At 27.4% G+C, this 14,428-nt stretch overlaps 1 non-coding gene across 1 annotated transcript; it reads left to right on the top strand.

Annotated features, from left to right (window-relative positions):
- Positions 1–6,713: 6,713 nt before the first annotated feature.
- LOC112737765 (uncharacterized) lies at positions 6,714–12,312 on the top strand. The gene is made up of 2 exons (XR_011869480.1): positions 6,714–7,490; positions 11,662–12,312. It is a non-coding gene; the product is annotated as an uncharacterized protein (transcript).
- Positions 12,313–14,428: the final 2,116 nt, after the last annotated feature.

Here is a 14,428-nt window from a genome sequence, read left to right on the forward strand (position 1 = left end):
AGGAAAATAATCCGTAAGTATAAAGTTTGGATAAAAGCCTTAATTTATTTCAAATCCAATTAATTGCCTTTAATTATTTTCACTAAAAATAATTTCTGAAATTGAAACTATAAATAAATATATAATTTGAGATTAGTTTAAAATAGGACTTTTCAAAAGTCTTGGGTCTTACATTGTGAGTTTGGTTGTGATTTTCTGCTTTTTTTTTTCCGTCTGTGTGATTTCTAGGGTTTGATTGTATTAACATAGGTTGGAGTTTTGTGGGTATGCTCTGTTTTAACCATATGGAACAAGGCTAACGTTTTTGATGGTCATAATGTTGAAAAAATAGGTGTTTTACGGTGTTCATTTCGTTTTTTTATTATGTATAAGTAGGCTAGAAAAATCTGTTTCTGTTTATGGTGATTGGAAAATAATAGTTTTTTATTTTTTTTTTTCAGATAGCAGAGATGGTGGACATTATATTTCACTACGGAGGTGATTTCAAAAAAAAATCAAGAAAGAACAATGGTATATTCTCCGGATAATAAGGCTTGTTTAGGTAATCTAGTTGTTTCCTCTATGATGATGTATTTTTCTGTCTGCTCTTATACTTCGTACAAGGAAGTCGAGTGTCACTTGGATATAGATTGGGAGAACGACCTTTCTTTAAAGTCATTAACTAACCCCATTATCACTGCTTTAGGAGGTAAATTTTGTATTTCCAAGCAAGCTTTGTTGAATCTTTCCATATAATCTCGGAGTGTCTCTCCGACTTCTTACTTCACTCCCAGCAAGCTTGGAGCATGCTTCACCTTGTCCTTTTGTATTGAAAATATAGTAAGAAACTTCCTAGCCAGATCGTAAAAGCAGGTTACCGACCTGGGAGGTAAGTTGTCAAACCATTTCATTGCAGCTTTAGTCAGAGTTATCGGGAAGGCTTTGCAACAAGTTGCATCAGAAGTATCAGCTAAGTACATCTGACTTTTGAAATTGATGAGGTGAAGCCTCAGGACGGTCGTTCCGTCATAGATATCCATATCGGGAGTTTTGAAATTTTTAGGAACCCTGGCTCGCATGATCTCTTTAACAAACGCATTTTCACCTCCTAGAAGCTTTCCTTCCGATCTGCCCGATTGCTCTGTCTTTGGAGGTCGGCTTCTAACCTCAAGAGCTTTTCCTCCAGCTCTTTTCATCGTCGTACTTCTTTTCGTAATTCCTGTTCTGCTTATCGTTGTCGCTCAGCTTCCAGCTCGAATTGTTCTAATTGTCCACGGTGGCCGTGAACTAACCCAAGTATTTTCGTCGGATAGGGAGGTTCTTCATCTTCGAACAGGTGGACGACCAAATGAATCCGCCGTGGATGAGGGTTTTTCCGACGTTCCTTCTTCATGGGTGGCATTTGTTCTCTCTCGAGGTGGAGGTAATGCTAACGTCAGCTCGTCATGGTGGAGGTGGGTGGCATTTGTTCTCTCAGACGCCGTATGACCGTCTTCGTACTGGTTGTCCTCCATACAGGGATTTAGACTTCCAAGTCCCTGGCAACAGCACCAATATTTCAAGGGTTACCTGAAATGGTGATTTGGGTTTGAACGTGAGGTCCAGACTCCTCTTAAAGCAGTGACTGACTTGTTCTGGTGCCGAGGTGCCGCCGTCCGAGTTCCTCGTGAGGAGGTGGGGGTGGTACCTGCAAGAGACTTGATGCTTAAGTTAGCATGGGTTTTAAGCAGGTTTTTAGCATATTGGGATTTGAATATACCTGAGAAGTGTCAGTGTATTTATAATAGAATAGATAACCACTTTTTTGAAGTAGTTCCACCTTTGTTTGTGGATAACCGTTCCTTTTATCTTTTGGGTTTGTTGAGATCTATCTTCTAGATGAGGTAGAGATAATAGGAGAGATTTAAGGAGGTAGTTACTTATTCAGATAAGTAGGGCTAGACCTCCTTTGTTGTACCCAACCTCTTAATATAGGTCAGGCAAGTAGAAGTGGCTACCCTTTTTGGGTAGGTCTTTTTCTCTTATTGGACTTGACTTTATGTTTTGGAGTTAGGGTATGAACAGGTAACATAAATTGTATGAGCCTATAAAACACAAATACTTTGTTGAGTTGTCGTGCCCACGTGTCAGACACATTTTGAACACGACACTTACCGACACTCGTCCGACACACGTGTCTACTGTATCCAACTGTGTCTTAATAAAAAATAAAACATTCTTCTCCAGACATGCTTGGACATACTTAAATATCATCACGTGTCAGCATGTCTAACCTTATCCTTAACATGTATTCTTGAAACAAATTTTAAAATAATATATATTATTATTATTTATTAAAACAAAAATATTTTAAATATTTTATATAATTCAAATAAGATATTACAAATAGTTAAAAAATTAATTTATATTTTAATATCAATAAAATATCAAAATATCATTATGATCTATCTAAAAAATATTTTATATTATATATATATATGTATATCCTCGTATCTTATAAAATTTTAAAATTTGTGAGTCGACATAATCCTGTCATGTCGTATTTCGTGTCCATATCAATATTTGTGCATCATAAATTGGACTTATCTTTTGTTGTTAATATTTTTTAGAATTTTTTGTAAACGTTTAAATATTTTAGGTATCGATTTAGTAGTTAATTTATAGACAAAATTACTCTTAATTAAATTAAGAAAGTAATTAATGCTATTCGACTACACAGAGTCACAGTTAAACTAAAAATATTATTAAAAAAATGAAATACTACCGAGCATCTTAATTTTCTTTTCAAAATATTTTGAAATATCAATTTTGTTTAACAGATATCTTTAGACCAGGAGAGTAAGTAAATCGAAGGTAATAAGTGGAATTACTCTGCTCTAGCATTCTCAATAAGTATTGGCCAATAAGAGACAAAACAATTCCATAATTCTTAAATCCAAATTGAAACGAATCTTATGATTAAGTCAACTAAAGATCAAATTATCTTGTCATTGTTTTATATATTATATAATATAAAAAATATTAAAAAATCTTTAAAATTTATTGTGTTTGTCTATCATCTTTAATTATTAATTCAATTTTTTTATTTTAGTAATTCAATATATTTTAACCTATATTTTTAAACATAATAACTAATTAATAATAAAAAAAATCAATTCTAATAACCTTCTAATATTTTTCACATACCATGCATTAAACGTGATTATAAAGCTTGTGTGTATTTTTTTTTTTTTTTGGTAAGGGATAACGATTTCCTGTTTCAAAATAATTTTTTAAACTATATATATATATATATATATATATATATATATATATATATATAATCATTCTAGTATGATTATAGTATAATAATTCAAAAAGTATTTATTAAAATTAAAATAATATTTTTTATCATTAAATAATATTTTTTAAGAAGTGTTATTTAAAAAAAATATTACTAAAATATAAAAAAAGTATGACTTTAATTTTAATGACACTTACATAATCATGATAGCCGTCACCATAATATATACATACTAGAATTATATATATATGAGACAACTATATCTATTTATACAACTTCTTTACAATTATGTTTAGAATAAACATTTTTAACCAATAATGAGTCAATGATATAGTGGAGAAGTAAAGATTAGTAAAAGAGAAAAAAAAAAAAACATTAACCGATTATTGTTGTTTGAAACTAGTTTGATTTCCATTTTTTTCTTAATACTTTTTTTATTATTACAATTAAATTAAGGATGTTATTGGATAAAGAATCATCAATAACGTCTTGCTATTAGAAATGAATTTTCATTTTAAAAAATATAGATATTTTGAAATCTAGAAAGCATCTCTATTTTCTTAATTTCTAAATAAAATACACTAAATAATTTGAAAAAGAATACTATTTAAAATTAAAAAAAAAGGTAGTCAAAAGAATGAATTAAGAGAACAAATAATTATTTGTCTCATGTCTGATGTAATTTTGAAATAGAGTCCCGGAATCGAAATGATATAGGGCCTGCCCCATTTCCAAAATGAGGAAATGAAAGTTTTGGCTTCTTGCATTGCGTCTATATCAAATAAAGAGAAGGGGAATTGGCTCTAGAAAGATGTTTTGGAAATGGTGGAACATGTTGCAAAACAAAGGTTCTAGGGCCGTCCAATATAATTTTGAATTAATTCAATTTATTTGATTTTGATAACACCTAATTATCGATTGAATGAAGAAAATCTTAATTTATTAGACTTTCTGCCAAAGGGCCCCTCATTGGTCGGTTGTCATCTCCAATTCTCCATCAAATTTTGACGTCTATAAATCATGACAATGGAGAAAATTAATAACATGATTAGGATTAGTGCCAAAATTGCATGTGTCTTAGTTATTACTATTGGCATTTGGCAATATGCTAATAAGCTGATCAGCTCATTATTAGTTCAGACTCTGTTACCACTCGGAAAATTAACTGAAAGAAGCTAAGCCATGTATGTATCTTGTGAAATGCATGCAACACAGAGTGTTGCTCTTAATTATTAATAAAATACTTCCATAACATTTTTAATGTTAGTTCTTAAAGAAAAGCAGTAGGTTAGGACGTTTTCATATACGGTTATGTTGATTGTGGCCATAGGGCCATTAGTCATTATGCCCTCCACCATGTTATTTTTGGTTCAAACATTATCCAAAAGGTACAAATTTTTTTATTCTAAAAGATTGTTGAACCTTGTTACCATTTAACTGCTTATTTCTACCGGTTTAAATTTTTTTTTGAAAAGTAGTTTTATGATATAATATTTAATTTAAAAAAAAATAAGTCCCTAATTTTTCAATTCGAAAACATACAAGTTCAAAAGTTCTTGATTAATTGAAAATATAAAAACATTCTTAACCTTCTAAAATATGAGACATTTAAATTTTTCTGTCCAGAATATATAAGGATAAATCAGTTTTTGAGAGACTTAAATATATATCTCGCGTTTTAGAAAATGAGAGACGTTTTTATACTTTTAACTAGTTGATGATTTATTTGTCTTCGAAGTAAAAAATTAGGGATCTATTTATTGTTTACTCAAATTTCTATAATAAAATAATCTAAAATTTGATCTTTATTATTCTAAAAAAAATAATATAAAACAAATAAAAAATATGCAAAATATTAAAGGAAATTAAACTAAAAAAAAGATTTTGTTTGAGAAAATATATTAAAAATATAATTATTTATGTATTTTTTGTATTAATTAAATTTTTAAGAAAATTAATTTTATGACAAATTTATATTTTTGTTTTTAATTAACCTTAAAGGTACTACTATTGCAATAGTGTTTGCTTTGTTTGATGTACTTTGAACTTAGTAACAAATAAAGTTACAGAATAATACTGTAAATCTTTTTATAATAATTAATTCAAAAATTCAAAATGTTACAAGTCCTTAATTAAACCATGTGGAACTTTATCTTTGGAACTTACAGAATCACACGCACTGTACTAATTAGCAGCCACCAATAATTCAAATATGTACGTTTCCTAATTACATTATGTTATGTTAATAAGTTTCATGTTATGCATCAATATTCAAAGAGTATATATTTGACTAGCTAGACCTATATTGGAATGAGGATTTAGTTAAATAAACAGTGTGTAAGGGGCTCATTGATTAATAAGGTGATAAGGCTCATGTGTTGACAAACAAGGACAGACAATAATTGTACACTACGGCTGCGTTTGTTTCTAAAAAAGACAAGATAAGACAATGAGAATAAGACACAAAGGATAAAAATATAAAATTTTGTGTTTTTGTATTTTGTTTAGTGATAAATTAAAATAAATGATAAAAATCTAATTTATTTTTATTTAAAAATTTTGAAAAAAAAAATATAATAATAATAAAATATAATTATAAAAAATTAATAAAAATAATAAAAGAAAAAATAAAAAATAAATTGTGTTCTTTGTTAGTTTTTCTATATTCTTCCTGTCAGGATAAACATAAAATACATTAATTCAGTATCCCTAAACACAATGTCTCTATCCATATCTCATCTATCAAATATAATTTTATGTCTCCAAATCTCTATCTCAGTATCTGTTTCCGAAAACAAACGCAACCTACAGAAGTATTAGGGACCATAAATTTTATAATTTATAGTTATAAATTAATTATTATTAATATTTTTAATAGTATAAAATTATATCTAATGATATAAAATTATTCATTTTTTTATTAGTTAAATATTTAAATAATAACTAAATTTTAATAAAAATACTAACTCCTAATTTTTTTTTTTTTTGGTACACCATTATAAGAGAAAACATGTAATTAATGCTGTGTCACTACCTAAAAAGGAGAAAATAAAAAATATGGTAAAAATTAAGAAAATATTCAAGACAATAGAATCTTATCTTACTAATAAATCGATTATATAAATTAATCAATGTCATTACGTAAATTTTTTTATCATCTTATATATAATATTTTTAGATATTTTTTTTCTATCTTTCGCTCTCTATTTATTTTTCACTCGTCTACTCTTTTAACGGAATAATCTATCAATCTTCCTTTCTTTTCGTATATTCAAACTACCGGGAATAAGTTCTTACCATGTTTTCAATGAACACAAAACTTATATATATTATTTGGAGTGAAGAAGAATAGGCAATTCCAATAAAAAAAAAAAAAAAAAAGAAACAAGAGAGAATGGGTCCCATAAAACGTCTACTCGGTTGCAAAATGACGTGAGCTCTACATACATACATACACACTCTCCTTTCTTCAAACTCAACACTACACTCCCTCTTCCTATTCCTTTCACTTTTCACCTTTCACCTCTTCCTTTATTATTATATTCCACTTTTATTTAGAGAGAGCAACCCCTCCCCTCGGATCCTTCTTGAAAAATCTCCGTTAATATTCATCACAAGACAGCAAGAATGTCTTCAAGTGGAAGTGGTTATGGCAAGGATTTTCCAGGAGAAGGATCCCGAAGCAACATTGATCCCAGAGAATATCATCATCATTTTCAACTTCAACCACACCCACAGCAGAGTCCGGCTAATACACTTAGCCGGTACGAGTCGCAAAAGAGGAGGGACTGGAACACTTTCGGGCAATACCTGAAGAACCAAAGGCCATCAGTTGAGCTTGCACAGTGCAATTGCAACCATGTCCTGGACTTCCTAAGGTACCTTGACCAGTTCGGAAAAACAAAAGTTCACATCCAAGGTTGCATGTTTTATGGGCAGCCGGAACCCCCAGCGCCCTGCACCTGTCCTCTTAGGCAGGCCTGGGGCTCCCTCGATGCTCTTATAGGGAGACTCAGGGCTGCTTACGAGGAAAATGGTGGGTCTCCGGAGACTAATCCTTTTGCAAGCAGCGCCATCCGTGTGTACCTCCGGGAGGTTAGGGAGTGCCAGGCTAAGGCAAGAGGCATCCCTTACAAGAAGAAAAAGAAGAACAATAACAAAGGCAGTGCTGAACAATCAAGCTCTTCTTCTCCCTCCTCCACTATACACTTCTCTTGAACCACTAATGGTAATTTCATCTTTTCCTCATTATACTGCTGTCTTGCGTGATTGATGGATTCTCTAGACAACTTGTTATAAATTTTCAAAAAATTCCATTTTTAGAAACTTGAGACCTCCTACACAAATCTTAACATGCAACTGAAAGAACTTAATTAAAACATGGAACCTCCTAAAGGCTTGCCATATGGATCATAATACCCTACAAGGTGATCCAACTTTGTGTATTTAATTTCATTTGGTTGCAACTTGCAAACTACTGTGATGTTATTGTATCAACAATGAGGCTGCGTTTATTTCTAAGAACAAGATAAGATACTGATGGATAGAGATACAAAATTTTATGTTCTTGTATTCTATTTGGTGATAACTTAGAACAAATTATGAAAATTCAATTTATTTTTATTTTTTTCATTCAAAAAATTTGAGATGAAAAATATAACAATAAAATTATTATTATAAAAAATTAACAAGAATAAATGAAAGAAAAAATAAAAAATAAGTTGTATCCCTTGTTAGTGTCTCTGTATCCTTCCTGTCAAGATGGACACAAAATACACTAATTCAGTGTCTTTGAACATATTATTTCTATACATATCTCCTTTATCAAACACAATTTTATATCTTAGTATCCTATCTCTATAAACAAACACAGCCTATAAGATTTGAAAGACGAAATATAATTAATCTTCCCCTGTTACAGACATCGAACTAACTTTACACAAAAACACTGTTTTGTGTGGCAATTACATTACATATTCTATTATTTCCAAGTTTACTTTCCCCTAGTCTTTGCATTTTTAAAACTAAGCAGAGTTTTTGTCCCATGAATGTTCAAGTGAGATGTCATACACTTTGTTGAGTTATTAAGCATCAAACTAAACAAATGACTGAAAATATATTATTAATAATTAACTTTCTATGTTCGTTACAAATTATAAAATTGTTGTGATGCTGCATCATGCTTTAATTTGGAATTTTTTTTAAATTTGGAATTTTTTTTTCCCTAATTTTATACTGACAAAGTCATGATAGATAGATAGATGTTGGGAAAACCTTATGCTAATTAAATATTATGTGTTGTTAATAGCCCTTAACAACTCCCAACCATCCTCACCTCTATATTAATTGTGCCCACTTATTGCTATCTTATTAAAGGCACATACATGATCCTTATTATTACTATGCTTGATTTGATGTGTTTATCGTTATATATACTTGTTTTTTTTTTCTCCACCTTGTGCTATTCATTATATACCTTGATTACATCATGATTTATTATGATAGTTCATAAAGACATTATTCAGTGGATTTTTTTAATTAAAATTTTCTCTTAATTAAACAGGATATAATTGAAAGCCACAGTTCTCTTTTTCAAAATGTTATTTATAAATTAATTTAATTGGTTAAATAATTAGTTCATTCGTCCATTTAAATAAATATTAGCGATTCAAATTTTGTTTTATGCATGTAATAATTTATTGATCAATAATAAAATTTTAAATAAAACTCAAATCTTTGATAAATTAATTTTTGATCTATTAATTAAGAATATTTTAGGAAAAATGCTATTTATAAGTTTATTAATTATTATCATTATTATTATTATTATTATTATTATTATTATTATTTGGGAGAAAATGTTTTGTTTGGTTAGGCGCATGTTTGAGCTTTGTGTTTCCCACACCTCACATGTATGTTTTGTCGGTTCCAAGTGGAATTTCAATATCACTCTCAACATACATGAAATAGACACGTTCTTGTATATTTCTTATTTTAGAAATGGATCATGGATTTTTTATTCAAGGTAAAATAATCTTGCTTGTATTCTACCCAAATTTTGTCTTTTAACTTACTTCACATTTTGATTCCCTGAATTTATGAATTATAAAACATAATAAACTATATAAGCATAAACATGTACATGGATTGTTGAGATTGGCAAAACTTTTATGTTGGCTTATTCAGCATATATAACGCTCCCTTTAACATAAAACGATAGTGCTGAAATCATGTGTAGCCCTTACTAGGGGTAGTTGGTGACAAGTTATTATTAGGGTTTCCTAATTTAATTTGTCTACTTTCTACGCATGCAGAATAACATATATGCAAAATAATTTAATGATACTATTTTTTTAAAAATTTAAATTAATAAAAAATATATATAAATAATTATATATTTAATATATTTTCTTGTATAAACTTTTTTTAGATTTCGTCAATTTTTGCATAGATTTTTTTTGTTTATGTTTTTTTTTTTAAATTTTATAAGAATTAAATTCTATTCATATTAGTAATAGAAATTCTGATATTATGTTATAATATTATTTTTTTTTAATTTTAAATTAATAAGAGAGGATACATATATATATATATCAAATTAAACAAATTGTTTTGAGGTGGGAGCGAGGGTTTTAATGAGGTTTAGTATGTGTCATATCAGTTTAACATTGACCTAGATCATATCCTTTAGATGATTTCTCTTTGAAGGGAAGATTTATATATGCATATTGTAACCATATATATAACTGCATGAAAAGTAAATAATATTAAGGGGTAGAGAGTGAAGTTCATTCTGTTATACATAATTAAAATGAGTGAAACTCTGCGTGTATATCCTTCATTTAGTTATTTCTCATATATCACGAAAGAAAATGAGTTTGACACCACTTTCGTTTTTTTTTTTTTTTTCCCCGTATTTCTTTCTTCTTCTCCCCCCTCCCCCTGTCTCTCTCTCCTCTCTGTATATAAGGGCGACGTTAAATAATCCATATAGAAGGTTCACGATGATTATTACTTCAAGACATTGATTGTGTCTCTTTCTTTCTTTTTTTTTTTTTCATTCCTTAGTACTTAGAAGAATGTTATTAGAAACATTATTAAGAAGTTACATTAGTAGTCTTTATTTTTTTTTTTTTTCATTCTTTTGTACTTAGAAAAATCTTTATTATTAGAAACATTATTAGAAAATTATATATATGATTAGTCTTTATAAGTCGGAGGTTCTTTCCAATAAGAAATTATTTTGGTATATAACAATCAGGTACGAATCCAAAAATATCATCATAGGGACAATAATATTTATAATATTAAAAAAATACAAAAAAAATTATATAATATAATAAGATGTATTACAAAAATATACTGATAAAAAATATATTTTAAAATATAAAAATATGTGTGTATTTTTTATTAAGGAAATGGTCGATTCTTTGTATCATAAAATTCATCGATAATGGAATTTGTGTCAAATCTTTTAATAATTTTCTTCTCAATATAATTAAAAGACAATTAGCAAAAAATTCATCTTTTATTTTGTTTCTAACTTATTTTTTCACAATATTCATAACTGAAAAAAATCTCTAAGTTATAACATTTAAAACAAAGAGAGCTAATACCAAACAAATCAAGAAGGACGATCACAAAAAAAAAGTTTATTTTATGAGGTTTAAAAAATTTTATTTAACTAAAAATATTAGTAATAATATCTTTTTTAAAAATTTGTAATATTATTATTTACTTTTAAGATATTGAAGATCATTAATATTTAGGTTAGATTGAACTTTTATTTATATTAAACTAAATATTAAATATATTTTTTAAAAAATTAAATTATATTTAATATTTTATTATTATTTTTTTTTTTAAAAAGTGGGGGAGAGGGGGCTCGCCCCGTACGTCTCTGATAACATTGTGAATGGAGCATAAGTGATCCCAAAAAATGTTTATTTTAAAGTGAAGATTTACATATATATAGTTGTTTTTATGTAATTTAAAATTGATAGTTAAAAATTATTAAATAATTTAATATATTTAATTAAATTATTATTTAATAATTTTAAATATTAATTTTACATCAAGATAATTACACATGAATTTAATTTATCTTATTTTAACATTATTCTTTAAGGTAAATCACATCCTCTTTTAAACTTTTTTGTTTAGAAGAAATTAGTGTACATTATTATCATTTGTCATGTGTACTGAGTGTTGTATTTGAGGTAAATATAAGGTACCATGCATATATTATTCCCCATTTTTGAAAAGAGGTCCATGTATGAATCTATAACATATAATATATAGTACATATATGCCTAAGTAATGTTAAAAAAAAAAAAATTATACTTTTACAAGCTAAGGTGGTGTTCTGCTTATTAAGTACTTTGCATCTCTCGTTGCAGGATATAATATGTGGCGTATAAACTTGATAGGAGCAAATGTCTTAAAGAAGTTTCCTGTTTTGTTGATTATTATAATGGTTTAATTATTTTAATGATTCTTATAGTTTTGTTAAATTTTTAATTAGATTTTTATATTTTTATTTTTTTAATTGGATCTTTACATTATTTTTATTTTTATAATTAGATTTTTATTAATGTAAAAAATATTTAAGTTAATTGAATATTTCTCCACAAATTAAAGATATTTATAATTAAGAATTTAATTAGATCTTTTTGATCATGTATTTTTTGAGAGAAATATTTTGTTAATTTTAATATTTTTGACATGAAAAATATTTAATTATAAAATTAAAAGTAGTATAAAAATTTAATTAAAAAATATATATATAAAAACTTAATTAAAATTTTATAAAATTATAAGAACTAACAGAATAATTAAACCTATTATAATTTGGGAGTTTGTGAGCTACTAATGGAACCAAAACATCAGATATATACATATATAACAACTATATCTCAGTGTATCTTATGTAGCTAATTACTTCCCTCTGGAATGTATCCTTTCACTTAAAATATAAGTGGGAATAGTTTACTCTTCCAAATTGTTACAGTGAGATATATCCTTTTAATTTATATCTGTTTTCTCTGAAATGTTTAGCGTTAATGCTGTGGACTTGTTGGTGCCTCTTTTTTTAACTATATGTAATTTTATTAGGTTAGAAAATTTTTGAATTAAACAAGGATTATTCGGAAACTTAAGTACTAGCTAGATAAACAGTTGTGATTCAGAGTATTGAAGAAGAATGGTTGAGATAAATTACTACATTTAATTTCCATAATTATTTCCATCAAGTTAAGAGGTTGTTCATACATCAGGGGTTGAATTCTTTATGAAGAATTTTAAATTTCAAGGCTTTGGAAATTGTCCAGGTTTTAAGTTGTACATGTTTTGCAGGTGATACATATAACATATAATACAGAGTTAATTAGTATAGATTTGGAGAAACACACAGGGTTTTAGGATTAGTTTTATTTGATTCTGTGGTCATATTTGATGTACTATTTGCTTTTTTTTAAATAAGATTCCTAAGTATTAGTGACCTATATAAAAGAGATTTTAGAGATCAAATAAATTAAATTACTTTAAAATCACATAATGTCGGTCTAACTCAGAAATAGTGGCAGATCTAAAAAAATTTAACAATAAAGGTAAAATAAAATTATACGAAAATAAATTTTGTTACGTTGAATATATATATATATATATATATATATATATATATATATAACAAAACTAAACTTATATATAAAAAGTATATTGATCTATAATAAAGAAAACTTAATTTACGATAATTTTTCTCCCTTTATTTTTAAAATTATTTAGTTATTTTGGTACATTGTTAGTTTAAAATAATTTTATGCATTCATTCAATTATATATTATCAAATAAAAGAAAATAACTATTTTTTACATTCATTATGTGAAAGATTATAAAAAAATGAATGTAATTGAGTAATTATGTAAAAAAAATTACTTATCAATATATCAAAATTAAATTCTATGTTCTTAACCAATTACTACTAATTATAATTTTTAATTGTTGATTACCTCTCATTCAATTAAAAAGTATATTAGCTATAATATTTATGGTATAAAATTTTTTTTTTTACCAAAATAGCTATTACAAGCAAAATTATTAAGAATCAAAATAAAAAATACTATATATAAATTTACATAATATAGTATAAACAAAAACATTATTAAGTTGGAAATGTAATTTTAAAGATTGATAATGTATTTAAATTTACATAATAATAAATAATACCTTCAACATGACAATTATTTCTATTAATTATGTAAAATTATTGTGCGAAAACTATTAATTAAATAATATACTAATTTAATAGGTGCGATTTTATATATATATATATATATATATATATATATAAAAGGAAATAATTAAAATATATTAATTTAAGATCTACAATTATGAATAAGATAACTATTAACTAATGTCAAGAAATCACGGCTACAATAACTAAACAAATAAATATATTCGGGTAGAATGAATAAAAAATTATTTGAACAAATAAATATATACTAAAAATAAGATAACCATTAACTAAACAATTAATATATTCAGGTAGGATAAATAAGAACACTATTAAATAGCAACGCGCTGTATGGCTCGAGTACGGTGTCAAATGAGCAAGAGTCGTTCCATCGATGTTCAGATGGAGTGTTAAATGAGCAAGGATTTTTGCGTTTTCGTGAACAGACGAGGGTAAATAAGCTAGTTTACAAAGTAAAAAGTAAAGGTCAGAGCGACAGAAGGTTGAGATTTGAGACATGGAACATAGGCACTCTAACAGAAAATCCATGGAGGTGATGGACACCATGACAAGGACATTATGTACCTACAAGAAATAAAATGGGTTGGTGCGAAGGCTAGGGAGTTGGATACTTCTGGGTTCAAATTTTGGTATACAGGAAAGGTGAAGAATAGGAATGGGGTTGGTATTATTGTGGATAAGCAGTGGAAGAAGGACGTAGTGGATGTCAAGAGGGTGGGAGATCGGATCATCTCTATCAAATTTGTGGTGGAGGGAGGTGCTTTTCATGTGATTAGTGCCTATGCACCGCAAGTTGGTTCGGACGAACAACACAAGATAAGGTTTTGGGAGGATCTAGAGAGTTTGGTCCAAGACATACCTTCGATGGATAAGATTTTCTTAGGAGGAGATTTAAATGGCCATGTTGAAAGAGA

This window comes from Arachis hypogaea, chromosome 13 (assembly GCF_003086295.3).
Source record: "Arachis hypogaea cultivar Tifrunner chromosome 13, arahy.Tifrunner.gnm2.J5K5, whole genome shotgun sequence".
Lineage (NCBI taxonomy): Eukaryota > Viridiplantae > Streptophyta > Magnoliopsida > Fabales > Fabaceae > Arachis > Arachis hypogaea.